Source organism: Ambystoma mexicanum, chromosome 13 (assembly GCF_040938575.1).
Source record: "Ambystoma mexicanum isolate Mex_15411 chromosome 13, UKY_AmexF1_1, whole genome shotgun sequence".
Taxonomy (NCBI): Eukaryota; Metazoa; Chordata; class Amphibia; order Caudata; family Ambystomatidae; genus Ambystoma; species Ambystoma mexicanum.
The window spans coordinates 328,443,990-328,460,081 of NC_090938.1; the positions used below are offsets into that span (position 1 = coordinate 328,443,990).

The 16,092-nt window shown below is 42.8% G+C and overlaps 1 protein-coding gene across 3 annotated transcripts in view; it reads right to left on the bottom strand.

Moving 5' to 3' along the window:
• Positions 1-16,092, bottom strand: part of LOC138521186 (leukotriene B4 receptor 1-like) — a 170,445-nt gene that overhangs the window by 120,617 nt on the left and 33,736 nt on the right. Inside the window, exons 2-4 of one of the 3 annotated variants that reach the window (XR_011282963.1) lie at positions 3,370-3,493; positions 3,181-3,258; positions 2,684-3,072 (exon numbers count right to left, since the gene is read on the bottom strand). The exons of 1 other annotated variant lie outside the window; for it this stretch is intronic. The gene's annotated coding sequence lies outside the window, so the exon portion shown is untranslated. Of the gene's footprint in view, positions 1-2,683; positions 3,073-3,180; positions 3,259-3,369; positions 3,494-16,092 lie in introns of those variants that run through there. One more of the 3 variants, XM_069633815.1, reaches the window with a different exon arrangement.

Here is a 16,092-nt window from a genome sequence, read left to right on the forward strand (position 1 = left end):
AAGAGAAGACCACTGTTAAGAATCTATTTGTTGTATTTTTAGGGCAATTTGGGTATATGCAATGTCAAGTGGGGTGGTTACTGAGTAGTATTTGTTTTTGCTCTGGAAGGCCTTGCTTCTGAGAACGAAAGGTTCAGGCAGAGTCATGAAGTTTATAGTTGAGCTTCAAAGCCTGGTTTTATAGTATTGTAATTGGAAAACACACTCCAGTCCTGAAGCTATAGGGAGAGGAATTGCAATGGCACCTTCTAGGCCCAAAGCTGATGTTTCATTCACAAATGCAGCCTTTCTCTCCCCTACTGCAATTGTCACCTTAAACATAGCAACATTATAACTTTTTCTGTGCACCCAACTCCTGTTAAATGTTTACATTTTTAATATATCTATTTTTCTTCCTTTTTCAGAAATGTAAAGAAGCAAAAGCCAATGCTGGCCTCAATTTGGTTTTGACTCTCCTATGAAATGTTTTGCTTTTCATCCCATGTTGGACTATTCTCCCTTTAATAAAAGATTGCTGTATACTTTCTGTGAAGAGGGAAACGTTTATTTTGGGCTTAGTCAGCTACTTTGGACATACATTCTGGTTTTAAATGCGGCACTAACATTGCAGATTTCCTCGCATGTATCTTTTACAGATACTGTGTGCAGGCTGCAGCTCACATTTTTGTTTTTAAATTCAGTGCTTTTCTCTGCGTTCTTCTATACATTTCATGACAGTACTTACAACAGAGAATTGCTGCATATGAGGTAATATCTAAATGGTTCAGCGAAAAAATGGGGTAGGAGGGTTGATCAGTTGAAGGGTATATCATAGTAAAGGCTTAACAAAACAATAATTTGTGTTAGATGTGTGTTTACCTGTGTGTATATTATATATAGATGTCATTTATTGTGTATAACTGTGGGCAGCATTATTCCAATAGCCTGCATGCTCCAGTTTGCTGTAAGGTGTTTAACAAGTTGCCAGGCTTCCTGGAATGTTATTGCAGTAAATGTTTACCAAGTTGCCAGGCACCCTGGAATGTTATTGAAGTTAAACAGGAGATGGCATCCTTGTCCAGAGTTCCAACCATGGGTATAAAGCAGCCAACCAATGGAAGTGAAGATAGTTACCCAGCTCATTATTGCAGGAGGGCCTTATATTTCTGTATCTTAAATAAAACATTAAGGGGGTAATTCATGGATTATTTGCGCCGAAAAAAAGGATTTGTGCGCCATTCTGCCCACAAATCCCCATTTGTTAAATAGGGATTTGCGGGCAGAATGGCGCACAAATCCCGTATTTTTTTTTGCGCAAATAATCCATGAATTACCCCCTTAAACTCTTACCTACAGTGTGCCTCTTCTACTTAAAAACTTCCCTTTGAGAGCCAAATCACATTGTGGGTTTTAGTGCATGTTTCTAAGGCAAAAGGCATATATTAGGAGGGGATAACACATCAGTATTATTTGCACTACATTACTCTGATCCCCCTAGTGAGAATCCCTGTGCCTATTCCTGTCAACATATTCTGCATCACACTATTACTATCTGACCTGTCTCCAATTTTCAGATGCAATACACTGGGGAGTTCAGGGGGCCACAACAGATAATCTGTTCTGATACTTGTCCAAGTGTGAGGTATCATACCTCAAGCACTGAACAAAAATTGGATGAGCTGATCTGCACACTTGATCTTCCACACATTTCAGTGCTTAATCTAGTCCCAAACACCTCCTGCCCATGCAGCGGCAGTATCTGAGTAGCACAGGTCAACATTTTCAATGGGCCACAAGCTGTAAAGAAGACTGCAATCATTGACAGCTCTGTTTGCCGTGTTTCCAGCACAGTTTTGATGGACATAGTTTGTTCACAATACCAGACTCTTCCACAAGCTCCACAGGCCAGACATGATTTTGCACATCCTCATGGATTCTCAGCAGCTGCTCATTGAGAATGTCCTCATCTTTCAGACAGGCAATATAAAAGATACATATATTTTCCTCATATAAGTGCATGCAATATAAAATGGGACTCGCAGAACACATTCTCTATTTTATGGTTCCATTTTTCATTGTCAGACAAAAGTGATAAATTGCATTCAAGTTGAAAATGCCCTTTTTATATCTCAGTAACTGCGTACTGCAAGCATGTCTACTACTTCTGGTAAGAAGAAACTGTACCTAGTAGTACCTTCATGTAGTTCAGCAGTTGTCCTGTCCAATAGGGTGACCAGAACTGTGCTATTTGAAAACCATCTAAGGATCCACTCACCGAAATGTCTGTTCTCTGTACAATTGAAGTTGTAGGCACCTTAAGAAGTCAAGTCATTTGCATGGTTTAGGCCATTAGAGTTTATTAAGGGGCATAGGGAGTGTTTGTCAAAGTAGATTTCATCGATCATGGATTTTTTTTACAACAGATTTTGTTGCAAAATATGTGAGGGATGGGGTTATGTGAATAATTAATGTAAGGGAGTTAAGTAGCAGTTGGGGGGGGTCTCCCGCTGCATATATTTGTGGCAAAATCTTTGAGTAAAAAAACAATCGATGATTTCTACTTCGATGAAAATAATTTGAAGAAATCACATATAGAACCTATTAAGGACCGATGGGAATCAGTTGGACAGTAATGGGACTGTCAGGTTAATTCCTGGCCAGATATCTAAAATTTGATCAGTAGAGTGGGATGACACTAACTAAATTTCAATACATATCAAATTTTATTCAGTAAACTCATGACAAGGAAAATTCATCTTAATATCATAAAAATCAATGAAAGAGCAATCAATTCATACCATCAATCATAACCACATACAGGACTCATTCAGACATTCAAATATAAAAACACCCAAGTGTTTAGTACATCAATAAGCATTGGAAGTATTGTTACACCAAATCTTTTCAGTTATCACATCAAACAGTGACCCATTCCATAATATCAGGTGTCGTTGTGCAGCTGATGCCAAATTTGACCAGATATCTCTCACAGAAAAGCATCGACACGTGTTTCAGTCGGAGACCTTCTTCGGGACATAGGGCTTGGAGTAAATGCTCCGCCCTGTTCTCAACGTGTGTGGGCCAGTAGTAAATCTAAAAAAGTAATGATAAAAACCATAGTCTCATCCTTATTTCTTAGAGTCGGTGACTAATAATGTCACAATGTGTTCAAATTCAATAAACACATAGGCCCCTACTCACCACCAAATTCCAACTTAAGGGAAGGTGAATGGGACAGCGGAAATTAATCCTCCACTGGCATCAGTGTGTATGCTGTACCTGTGGAACCAACAGAAACACTACTCAGCATTCTTGGAAAAACCGAATACTCAGTGTGCATATCTATGGCCATACATAATATACATAAAAAATAGGGCTTAGACCACTTACAAGCACCCATGATGCAGCTTGGAGATCTTTCAAAGGATGCGACCACCAAGGGACCCCCCCTAGGGCCCGCGTAATGTTAGCCGGATTTTCCCAATGTCTATTGGTCACTAGGCCATTCACGAGGCTACAAAAGAAACACACAATGACAACTGTGTGAGGATTTTTCACCTCATGTAACAATTACAGCATATATGTGGCGGTTGAAAAACACACGCGACCACTAAAGCCGCGTGTGCAAATTCATACGCATTAGAAAATCTACACCTGTAAAACTAATCAGGCAATGCAAAATCTCGCCATAGCCAACTCCTCACCAAGTGAACACCCATAATGTGTAGACTATATGTATGACATATATAAAACCAGTGATACCGAAGGCACCACTCACATGATGCCCACTACACCATGTACGCAGGTAACGCAGGTATGCGCGTATAACAAACGGCCTCTTTTTCCATGTATCGTGCCGCCTTAGAGAAAATTGTAATAAGTGCAACAAAATAAATTAAAAACAAACGGAACGCCGCTAAATAATATGCAGCGCTCCTCAGAGCAATCCTAATGCCACACTACAAAAACCTCTAGCGTGTCTCTGGGTCATGCTCTCACAGGGGGAACGCTTACCTTGAATGGAAAACGTGCAGCCCCCTTCGTCGGAAAATTTGCACAGCCGGTACCGTGTTCACTCACTCAACACCAGCACAAACATAGCAAAAAGTCAATGCGGGCTAAACATATTCAAAGGACTATCTTTTAAAAGGTGCTGGAAACACCAAAAAAGGACTAACCACTAGAGCATTGGAATCAGCAGAAAACACAGTGTCCTAAAGGCACACGGAGAGACAAACACCCGTGCGTCACTCATATAGAATAAAATAACATGAGCCGGAGCTTGGGACATGAATGAATGCGCGGCCATTAGAAAAACATACTGAGGGTGCCAGAGAGATGAATAAATGGAAGAAGGACCAAAAACACAATCGCTTGTCAAAAAGCCGCATATTAAGGGCCTTAAAATTAGACATGTTTAGCTTTACTCCCTGATTTCAGGAACTGGGTCCACGGGCCAGTATAACAATACGGACACACACAGCAATTTGCTTTATACATCTCAATGGAATTAGATACATCTGATAATCGTTAACAGGGTCTTTTGCAGATTATATGGGACAAACCCAGATGTCGTATACCGCCCTTTATAAATCTAGACATAAAAATGCCAATATATTATATCATTAAGCTCGAATGGGGACATATATCTACTACTGGCTTAATTGTATATTTATATATACATCATGTAGATAAATACTGTCTTGAAACTTGAGTCAACCAATAGTATGCATATAGATAGAAAACCAATTGTATAACAAGCAAAATGGGCCTAGGTTGTATATAACATAGTGGGTATGTAGTGATCACAGTAGTTCTTAACTGCACAGTATCCCCATTGCTGTGTGTCCATTCTGACCCATCGTCTCATGTTCCAGATCAGTTTTTTGTAACCAAGTTGTTCCATTCTACTGAAACATTCAGTCCCTTCCGGACTGTATTAAGAGTGTGAATCCATTTCTGTTCAGTGCGATATAATGTTGTACCGATATCGCCCCCTCTCGTGTTGCTCTTAATGTGTTGGAGTACAAACCACCTCATGTCTGTATCCTTATGCTGCATTCTAACAAAATGTTCAACTAGCGGCTTATCCGCCACTTTATTTCGTATACAGCTCCTGTGCTCTGATATTCGCTGTCTAACTTCACGTGTGGTCTTACCCACATATAGAAGTTGACGGGGACAACTGATAATGTAGACCACATCTTTGGTCAGACAATTGGTATGGCAGTTCATCTTCCAGATTCTTTGACCATATTGAAATTCTCGTTTAGCTTCAGTTAGGGGAAACGCAACACATTTGCCACATTTAAAGTGTCCGACAATGGGCGGCAGACCCCATTGGTCATTGATAGAAGGCTCGCTTGCTGGCTCCCTATAAGTATGGACCAATCTTTGTCTTAAATTTTGGTTGCGTTTAAACGCAAACATGGGTTTTTTCATTAGTGATCCAGGTTGTTTGACTAAATTCCAATGTTTGTCAATGATTCTTTTTACATCCCCGCTGACTGGATTGAATGTAGTTACACATACAAGACGTTCATTCTTGTGTCTTTCTCGTGTGATCAAACAAGTCTCACGACTAGTGTTTTCGGCTCTTTTCATTTGATCTTTTACCAACCTTCTTGGATACTCCCTATTTACCAATCTCTCCTTAAGTTGTTCTGCGTGGAGCTTAAACTCATCCTTATCGGAACAATTTCTCTTAATACGTAAGAACTGACCATACGGTAAGTTCTGGCGTAAGCTAGCAGGATGAAAGCTGTTAAAATGTAGTAGGGAGTTCTTATCGGTTGGTTTTTTGAAAAGAGCAGTTGTTAATTGATTCGCAGTCTTTTTAATCAAGAGATCAAGGAAGCTAACCCGACGGTGACTATATTCAATAGTGAATTTTATGTTCGTATCACATTGATTTAGCCATTCATGGAATTCAGTGAGAGATGTAATAGATCCCCTCCAAATTAGGAAAACGTCATCGATATACCGATGCCAAAGTTTCAAATGTGCCTTGAGAATAGGATGGTTCATAAGCAGGTTTTGTTGTCCCAGGATAAACTTATCTTCATAGTCAGCCATATATAAATTTGCGACAACGGGGGCAAAAGTGGCCCCCATACTGACTCCTTTCTCCTGTTTATAAAGTTGTTTTTTAAACAAAAAGACATTTTCAGTCATAGCTAACCTAATGCACTCTTGGACAAACTCAGTGGGGGGCAAGTGTGGTCTGGTTCTCTTGTTCAGATAATGACCTAATACATGCAGGCATTCCATCTGTGGAATCGCCGTGTATAGCGACTCGACATCCATGGTAACAAGGATATCTCCTTCTTCAATTTCAATATCATTAATGATATTAATCATGTGGGTCGAATCTTTCACATATGACGGCATCTCCTGCACAAATGGTTTTAAGAAAAACTCTGTGTAAACAGACAGCGGTTCCAGCAGTGAGTCGATAGCCAACACAATGGGTCTGCCTGCGGGCTTAGTGGAATTCTTATGAATTTTCGGAGGTATGTAAAAGGCCGCCCTCTTAGATCCAGTTTTATTCAGAAAACGACCTTCTTCAATACTGATCCACTGTTCATTAACTGCATGGTCAGTCAGACTCTTTATTTCATCTTGTAACCGTGCTGTAGGATCCCTCTCAAGTTTTTTATAGGACTTTCTGTCACCCAACAATCACATACATTCTGCTTCGTACATGGCTGTATCTAGTACAACAATACCACCCACCTTATCGGCAGGTTTTATAGTAATAGATTCTACTTCTACACTGCACAGTCTGGTAAGACTTTGCCTCTCTTCTTTAGTCAGGTTATCAGGCTTATGATTCTTAGACTTTATGATCTCGAGTATTTCCCGAGTAACGATATTCTCGAAGACCATCATTTCAGGTGTGCAGGTGTGTGGGGGTGGAATAAAGCTAGATTTTATTTTTAGCCCACTAATGTTGGGTACTTTGTCCGGGGGGGATCCTTTTTCATGTGGATGGGCCGGAGCAGCAGTTTGTAGTTTAAGAGTGGTAGCAGTTAGTGCTTTGCATACTCTCAATCTCAAATCCAGTTTGGGATGACAAAACAAGGAGGGATAAACTGTCCTTCTTTACATTTGGCTCCAGGTGGAATAAACCCCCATATCAAATCTGCCCTGAATTGCCATTATCCCAAAAATGCACAGCTCTCTCCTCATCCAGTTATACTATTTCTCTTCTTCCACTACAGCCAACTTCTCCCTTAAGCTGTGGTGATGGCATTAATCAGGTTTACTCTACGTTATCAAATGTTCCAACTGTACTTTAATTTCCCATAATCTCAATGAAATAATTGTGAGCACACAGAAGTATGGGAGACAGGATGTTCTTCTTGGTTATGTTTTTTATTCAATAAGGAGTTACAGATGTGACTTCCCCCAACCAAGTTTGTTCACTCTCTCTCGGGGCCTTAGCTGTGCTTTCTGTTTTCTGCCTCTTTTCTGCGTCTGACATTCTGTCTCACTCCCTGGCATCCTTGCTTTCCTTTTCATTTTTGCTCTTCGACTCACCCCCCCTTACTCCCATTCAGGGCCTTGCTGCCTTTGCATTCTGCCTTTTAGTTGGGTGCTATTTCTGTGAAGTAAACACAGCATAAAAGAGTCCAGGCCAAAAGTAACATCTTACTGAAAGTCAAAATGCAAATGCAGTGCTTGCCACAACACCGCCAAAGTGGCTGTGTTGTGGCTAGCACTGACGTTGCATTATGACTTTCACTCTGGTGCCCTTTCATGAAGTAAACACAGCATGGAAGAGTCCACGCTGAGTTTATTTCTTGAAAGTAACACCTTACAGAAAGGCAGTGCGTGCCGCAACACAATCGCTTAACAGCCGTTCAGTGTTTATTGGCTGTGATGCGGCAAGCGTTGCCTTTGCATTCTGCCTTTGTAGGTGCTCCTTTCAAGACGTTAACACAGCATGGAAGAATCCTGCTGTGTGTGCTTCTTGTAAATAGTAGCATCTTACTTAAAGGCTGAAAACGCAGCACCTTCATCGCATTGCTGTGACACTGCCGATAAATGCTGAACGGCTTTTAATTGTTCTTCAAGCTATGGGATTAACAACCCCAGAAATTGTGTTGCACCCCCCACCAGGGGGACACACCCCACAGTTTGAAGAACATTGGTCTACACTGACCTCTCAACTTCCCTTGTTATTAGCATCAAAGGCCATTTTGCAATGCAGCACCTTGGTGTGACACTAGTCCTTTTGGGATGGCTGTGATCTTTGATTAGATCCTATTTCCCGGGATTGTTCCTGCTGGGAGGCTGTCCTGCTAGAGCGTGAAGTTACCAGACCTCACAAAGGATAAAAAGGAGAGGCCCCGCCATTCAGTCCCCGTGCCCTGCAACTGGCATGGTCAGGCTGTTTGACTAGATTACACACAATCTTTCCCTAGCTGGCCTGGGTTCACAGTGCTGATGCATGTATGATTTCAATCTGATGAGGCCGCCTATAGTTATATGAATTACTATCCACCATACCCTAAACTCAGGTATGGATTCATATCTAAAGATTAATTTGCCACCAGAATAGTAATACCTCATGACTATGTGGTTTTGGGACAGAGGTGCAGACTTTAAATGCAGCCTCTGTGCTTAAGGGACTTGGCTGTCACAGTAACTGTCAAATGGGTAATTTGACCCCTGGACCTCCTCTGTGCCATTGGACAGCAGGTGCTGTAGATCAGCATATGGATCCAGAAGAGCACAGGTGTACAATATGCTTCTTGAATAGAGCTTATGAAAATTGAGATCTGGTGAGAAAAACACACTTTCTGAGATGGAAATACCCACATCATTGTATTAATTAATAAAAATTGCAAAAAGACAGAACTTCTCCATCCTTACCATCACATATCCACTTAAGGTTCCAAAGTTATTATTAAAGAAGGATGTAAAAGGAAACCAAGTTCACCACACATGCAGGTTTGGCAATAATATGTTGCATACTGTGCTCTTGCTCGTATATTCCTGTTGCACCATTATTTTACTTGTTTTATTCAACATTTATTGAGCATCAATCTGGACTTGGGAAGCAGTGGAGCACTGTAGAACAATGGTTTTATATATCTTCCGGTAAGGTGGTGCAAGCTACAGCAGGGCTGTGTTACATTACAGTTAAGCAGCAGGAGCAGTAAATAAAAGTGAGGTAGGGTTGGCCGGTGGGTGGGATCAGGGGTGTTACTCATGTATGAAGAATATGCACCTTGAAGAGGATCATCTTGGACACCTTTCTGTAGTGTGTGAGGGTAAGTTCAAGTCTAATGTTAAGGGTATGTGGGTGTAGATATTATGTGCAACAGATGATGATGACATACAGTGGCGTACAGTGCAGTGCATTGAACCAAAATTGACTATAACAGGGGTGACGGACGAACAACTCTTCTCGGTGGAGTAAGAAAAAGGAGAGTTGGTGTTCCAGTTACAGATATCCTCTCCAGTAAGAGTACTAGAAAAGCTGGTACCACAGCTGACACAGTTGGTGAAAAAGGAGATCAGGTACACAGCTGAGGAGTTGAAGAAGGTCCCAGAAAAAATTGTTTACCACAGGACCCCATGATGGAAACTGTAGCAGTAAAATTTAAACTGAAAGAGGGAGGCCTGCTACCACAGCTGAAGCAATACCCACTTTCATGGGAGGCAGACAAAGGGAAATAATCTACCCTTCACACATTATGGCAACAGGGCATAAAACAGACATCAACATCTCTGTGCAACACTGCCACATACCCAATAAAGAAGTCGAAAGAGGGGTCATGGAGATTCATACAGGATTTATGCCCCATAAACAATGTTGTGGAAGCAGAATTCCCACTTGTACTGAATCCTGCTACAATCTTATGTAGCATCTGGACCAAGGCAAAATACGTCATGGTCATTGATCTGAAAAATGCCTTCTTCTCCATCCCACTTCACCCCGAATCCAGGCACCTCAAAGTGTTCACATTTTCAGGGGGCCAGATTTCAACATACTAGACTCCCACAGGGGTACTATGAATCAGCAAGTATTTTCAACTGAGTGATTCAGATGGACCTCAGCAACTTACAGATGCCCAGCACAGTGATACAATACGTTGATGATTTACTAGTATGCAGTGAAATGGAGGAACAGTGCAGGGCAGATTAAATGCATCTCTTAAAATTGCCAGCAGAAAAGGGGTACAAAGTGGACAAGGAGAAGTTGCAATACGGTCAGTAGGACGTGGCGTACTTCAGGCAAATAATATCCATAGAAGGCCGTAAGTTAACACCAGAGAGAAGAGAGGCAATACATAAAACTCTGCGCCTACGCATGGTGAAAGAGATACAGCAGTTCCTAGGATTATGCAATTATTGCAAAGTGTGGGTGTTTGACTATTCCACCTTTACTAAATCCCTATGACAGGCACTCAAGGAAGCACAGAAAGAGAAAAGGGTAATACAGTGTACATCGGAGATTAATGAAAATGATGCCGAACTCAAAGAGGCATTTGCCCACGTGACAGTGTTGGCAACTCCAGGTTACCAAGAGAAGTTCTATCTGCTCTCTCATTCAGATGGCTCTGTAATGACAGTGGTTCTCACACAGAATAGACTGCAAGGACACAAGCCCCTGGCATATTACAGTAGCCTCTTAGACCCAGGGATGCAGGGACACTTCCCCAATGAGCAACTATTACCATGTGTTTTACACATGAAGCACTCTCTTTTTTCCATCCTGGAAAGATCAAAGAGTACATTAACAACACAATGGGCTTCATGATATCAGGTTATGCTGACAAATCCAGCATTGACATTGAAGTAGTGAGATGTTGTGTGGTTAATCCAACAACATTCATTGCTGAACCAGCGGAGAAAAGGACTACATGCACAACTTTGCAGCATTCATGGACAGAATGGAAGGGAACATAGAGGTATATATTAAGAGAAAGAGGGAGACGATATGGTCTTTATGGATGGGTCGTCAAGAATAGATCTGATTACAGGAAGGAGACACACTGGTGCCGCAATAGCAGAGGCTTCTATCGCATTACACTGCAGAAGCAGCTGAATAAGTGGCCATGATAAGATTGCTACACATGACGGAGGGGCATGTAGAAAAACCTTTTGGACTCTGCCTATGTCACCTTCAATACATATTATGGGTTAGGGCAGTGGTCTTCAAACTTTTTATGCCATGGCCCCCCTGAGCAGAAAATAAATTGTTCGGGTCCCCCCTGCCCCGCCCCTCTGTGTTGGTGTTATTTTTTTTTTTTATAGAGAGGGCTGCAGAATGCGTGGTGCCATAATTATGAAGGGATATGCTGTTGGGGAGACATTCCAAGACACTAGGACAATCACATCCAATCCAAACATAGAAACCGTGCAAGTAAAAACAAAATTCTCCAGTAGGGCTTTTATTTTCTCAAAATACATTCCTATTAGTATATTCAGCAGAAGGCAATTTGATTTTACAGAGCAAGCACTAATGGGAAGGGTGGGCCTGTCTTTCTGCAGAAAGTGAGTCAATGTGTGGCTTTATTTTTGAGACCGCCACTCTGAGGTTGTCCTCCACTTCCAGCCTTGTGCGGTATTTAGTTTTCAGTACAACCAATGCTGAAAAGCCTATTTCGCACAAGTAGGAAGACCCAAAGGGTAAGAGAGACTGTATAGCAGACCTTGCCAATGTAGGATACTCCAGGATTACCTTCAGCCAAAAGTCACCCACTGCAATGTTCCTAAATTCAGATTGCAGAATAGTGTCCGACTGAACCTCAATCAGCTCCTCCAGGGCATCAAATGGAAGATGCACCACCTCCTCTGCCAGAAAAGGCTGCATCACCCAGTCATTAATGCCAGCATTTTCTTCAGGGAAGTATTTATCAAAGCTGGACCTTAATGTTGTTAGGTGACTTGTGATTGGTTCTAGGACATGCAGCAGGTTGTACTCTGTTTCCTCAATTGCTTCTGCAAGCAATGGGAACTGAACTGCTACCCCAGCTCCAATTGTTCGTTTCCAGAGGTCTAGCTTCCTCTTGAAGGCAAATAATTTTTTATTCATTGTAAATGAGTTGGCATTGGCTCCTTGCAAAGACATATTGAGGGTATTTAGCTTATCGAAAATATCAGTAAGGTATGCCAAGAGCACAAGCCAGCGGGGATCACACAGATGGTTTGCTTTGCCAGTGTCCACATCCAAAAGGAATTGCCGCACTTCATTTCGGAGTTCAAACACACGTTGCAGCACTCTTCCCCTGGACAGCCATCTGACTTCTGTGTGAAAGAGCAAACCATCATGTTCTGACCCCATTTCTGCACACAGAATTGCAAAGAGACGTGCTCTTGTTGGCTGAGCTTTGATGGCATTAACTATTTTTACAGCTGAACTGAGTACATCAGAAAGTTCATTGTCCATATTCCGAGCAGCAAGCGCTTCACGGTGAATTATGCAGTGTGTCCATACAACATGTGGAGCGACTGCCAACACTTTGGCCTTCAATCCCGATCTATCTCCACACATTGAAGGGGCACCATCTGTGCAGATTCCTACGCAGGCTTCCCATCTCAAACAGTGGCTGCTCATAAAATCATTTAAAATGTCAAACAGTTCTGATGCTGTTGCCCTGGTTTTAATGGCCTTACAAAACAAAAAGTCTTCCAATATTGTAGTTGCCCCACAGTACCTTACATAGGCTATTAAATGAGCCTCTCTGGATATATCTGTTGCCTCATCCAACTGTAATGCAAAGAGACTCGTTTGCAGCTGTGTGATTAACTGAGCAGTGATATTGTCTGCCATCTCAGACACACGTCGGCTGATGGTGGTGTCTGACAGAGGAATCATTTTTAGCTTGTCCGCTACACTTTCAGCACCCATTCTCCTGCACATTGCGATGGCTGCTGGTAGAACGACTTTCTCGGCATCGGTGAACGTTTTTTTATTTTTGGCAAGGAGGTAGGCAACATCATAAGATGCCTTCAGTGCACTGACTGGAGTAGAAGCAATATTTTGCACTGTACTTTTCTGCTGACTGATGACTTGTAACTTGCGAGCAAAGAAGTCTCTGCTCTTGCCAATGAGCTCCCCATGTTTTGTTTCCAAGTGGCGTCTTAATTTGGCTGGTTTCATGCTCTCATTGGCTAAAATTGCTCCACACACCACACACTGAGGCCTCGTTTCACCTCTGATCACAACGGAAGTAAATCCAAGGTCTAAATATGTGCCATCAAACTTTCTGGCTTTTGCAGGTTTTTTTCCTGTGTCAATGTCTGCGTCTGCCTTCCTTTTCACACTACCGTTTTTGGGCAAAAAGAAGTGCTCCATTTCAAAATGGGTTCCTCACCTATGAAAAAATGTAAACTCCCATATTAATGCCTTTTCATATGCTTTGTTGATAACCTCATTTACGTACCGAATGAGGTACAGTAGGATTTGAAAACGATAATTCAAAAAAAAAAATGCAAAACATGTAGCTGTGACAAAATCACACATGCACTAGAAGGCTTTTGAGCAAAAATGAGGGGCTGAAAAAAACATGGTCCTCCAATAGTGCACCACATGTGTTGTGGTGTTCTACATGTACTATGGGTCCCGACTTGAAGATCTGGTTAGTTTGTAGAATCCAAAGAAAGGCAAGGGACATTGCTAACTGCTTGTGCTGGCCACAATCCATTGGGGCATTATGTGGTGGTCCTCCAAGAAAGAAATTGCACCTTTGCCTCCAATAAGCCTTCAGACAACCATAGCCGCTTCACCCACCCCTTCACAATTCACTATTCACTTGTACAGAGACCTCATTTCTCACCCGCTTAGAGTGGAACCAGTCTGCGGCATACAGCTTGTAATGCAAAGCGCACATATTAAGCAGCATCACAAAAAAACAGGACTGAATACATCACTGAGCTAAATGAATTCTGACTGGCAACATGGGGGCAGTTGCTCCCCCTCCCCGAAGACTTAGTGAAGGCCCCTCTCATGTGAAAAGTTTGAAATGCCCTGGCGACTGTAATTTGAAACGGATGAAATGCCCTGGCGCCTGTAATTTGAAACGGATGAAATGCCCTGGCGCCTTCCCTGGCCACTGGTGCTGCAAGAGACATGAGGACCATGGGGTCTTTTTTCTATTCACTTGTACGGAGTCCCCACAGACCTCTTTTCTCCCCTGCTTAGAGTGGAACCAGTCAGCGGTATACAGCTTGTAATGCAAAGCGCACATTTTAAGCACCAGCACACAAAAAAAACAGAGCACTGAATATATCACTGAGCTAAATGAATTCTGACTGGAAACATGGGGGCAGTTGCTCCTCCTGCCCCCAAGACTCAGTGAAGGCCCCTCTCATGTGAAAAGTTTGAAATGCCCTGGCGCCTCCAATTCGAAAGGGATATAATGCCCTGGCGCTGTCCCTGGACACTGCTGCTGCAGGAGAAATAAGGACCGTGGGGACCTCTGTTCTATCAACTAGAACAGAGGCCCCCACGCCTCGATTTTCCTTGTGTTTCTGGTCACTTTATTTATTGGTCATGTATGTAAATGCCACTTACCTTTTTGAAAGTAAAAAGAATAGAAAAGCAGGAACCTCGTGACAGCATGTAACTCCGGAGTTGATGGACGCAATCTGAAGCAGGATCACTGAAGCTGCAGGTGAGTACTATTTATTGTTGGAAGACGTGGCGCCTTCCATCCTCATTGGCTGTCAGTCAGCCAGATTGAGCTAGCAGCACAGCTTGAGGCCCTTGCCAAATGCAAGTTTAGAGAAGCTGGCTGTCATGGATTGGCTCACTCTCCCTACCACCCCTCCCATCTGAAAGTAGGGCAGTTTGTCACTAATGTGCCATCATTAGTGGTTTCCTGCTCTGCATTCATATGGGAGGGGCTGGTCATCCCTGCAAAACAAGGTGTGCGCTTTACCTTGTTTCATGAATAGGCTCCTAATGGAGCCTGCAGGGCCTCACAAAAGCCAGGCCCCTGACCTCAGTGTGACAGGGGTCGGGCCTTTGTGGGGCCTCAGGCTCCATTAGGAGCCTATTCATGAAGACAAAAGAAAAAGCGCACACCTTCTTTTGCCGCGATGACTTGTCATCACGGCAAACAAAGTGTGTGTGTTTTTTTTTTGTCTTCCTAAATAGGCTTCTAATGCGAGCCTGAGACCTGACAAAGCCCGGCCCCTGTCGCACTAAGCATGTGTGGCAGGGGCCGTGGATCGGGCTGTTGCTCTTTGATGAAGCAACAGCCTGATCCTTTGGTAATGGATGCTAATGTTTACTTTCAAGCTGTGGATGCGCGGACCCCTGGGCATGAGGCTGCGACCCACCAGAGGGCCGCGACCCACAGTTTGAATAACGCTGGGTTAGGGTGATGCACAGAGTACTCTATATCCCATCGTTTTTTTTAACACAGTAATCGCTGCGGGTTGGCTTAGCTTTATTAATTTGCTTCCCACATTGTGCTAATGTTTGCACCTGTTCCTAGCGGGGCCCCCCCGTGCTACCCCTGTTTTCCAGTATTACTCCTCTTTCAACCCGTTTTCGTTGGCCTGTTATCTTGAACTGCATGATGTTTTACCACCAAGGGTGGACTGGGACCCAAAAAAGGGCCCCAGAAATATTTGTGCAAAATGGCCCATGGTACATATTTTCGGCAGGCCCAATCCTTTTCTTATGAAAAGTGAGTTACCTCCCCCAAGAGACCCAGGGTGCGGGAAATCTCCCTGGTTTCCTATGGGACAGTCCACCCCTGTTTTCTACCAGCTTATTGTTTTTTAGAACCCGTATTCAGTGCTACTTGCAGCTCTCTGGCCCAGGCACTCGGGTGTTGGCCTGTTGTATTGTGCTGTATGGTGTTTTTTACCCCACTACTTATTTTGTAGCACCCGTTTTCAGGTACAGTGCTACTTGCAGATTTCTGGCCCCAGCCCTCAGGCGTTGGCCTCTTGATTGCTTTATTTCTTACCCGTATTTTCACCAAGTATTTTAGCTGCCTTGTGGGCTGAGTCGCCCTATTTTCTAGCATCCTATGTATTATCTACATGACCTGTAATTTTTCTCTTTATCGAGTGTGTGTTTTAAATATGCATGGCGCGTTGAGTGCAGCGGTTGAAAAGGGGTGCTCATATGCTATGGCC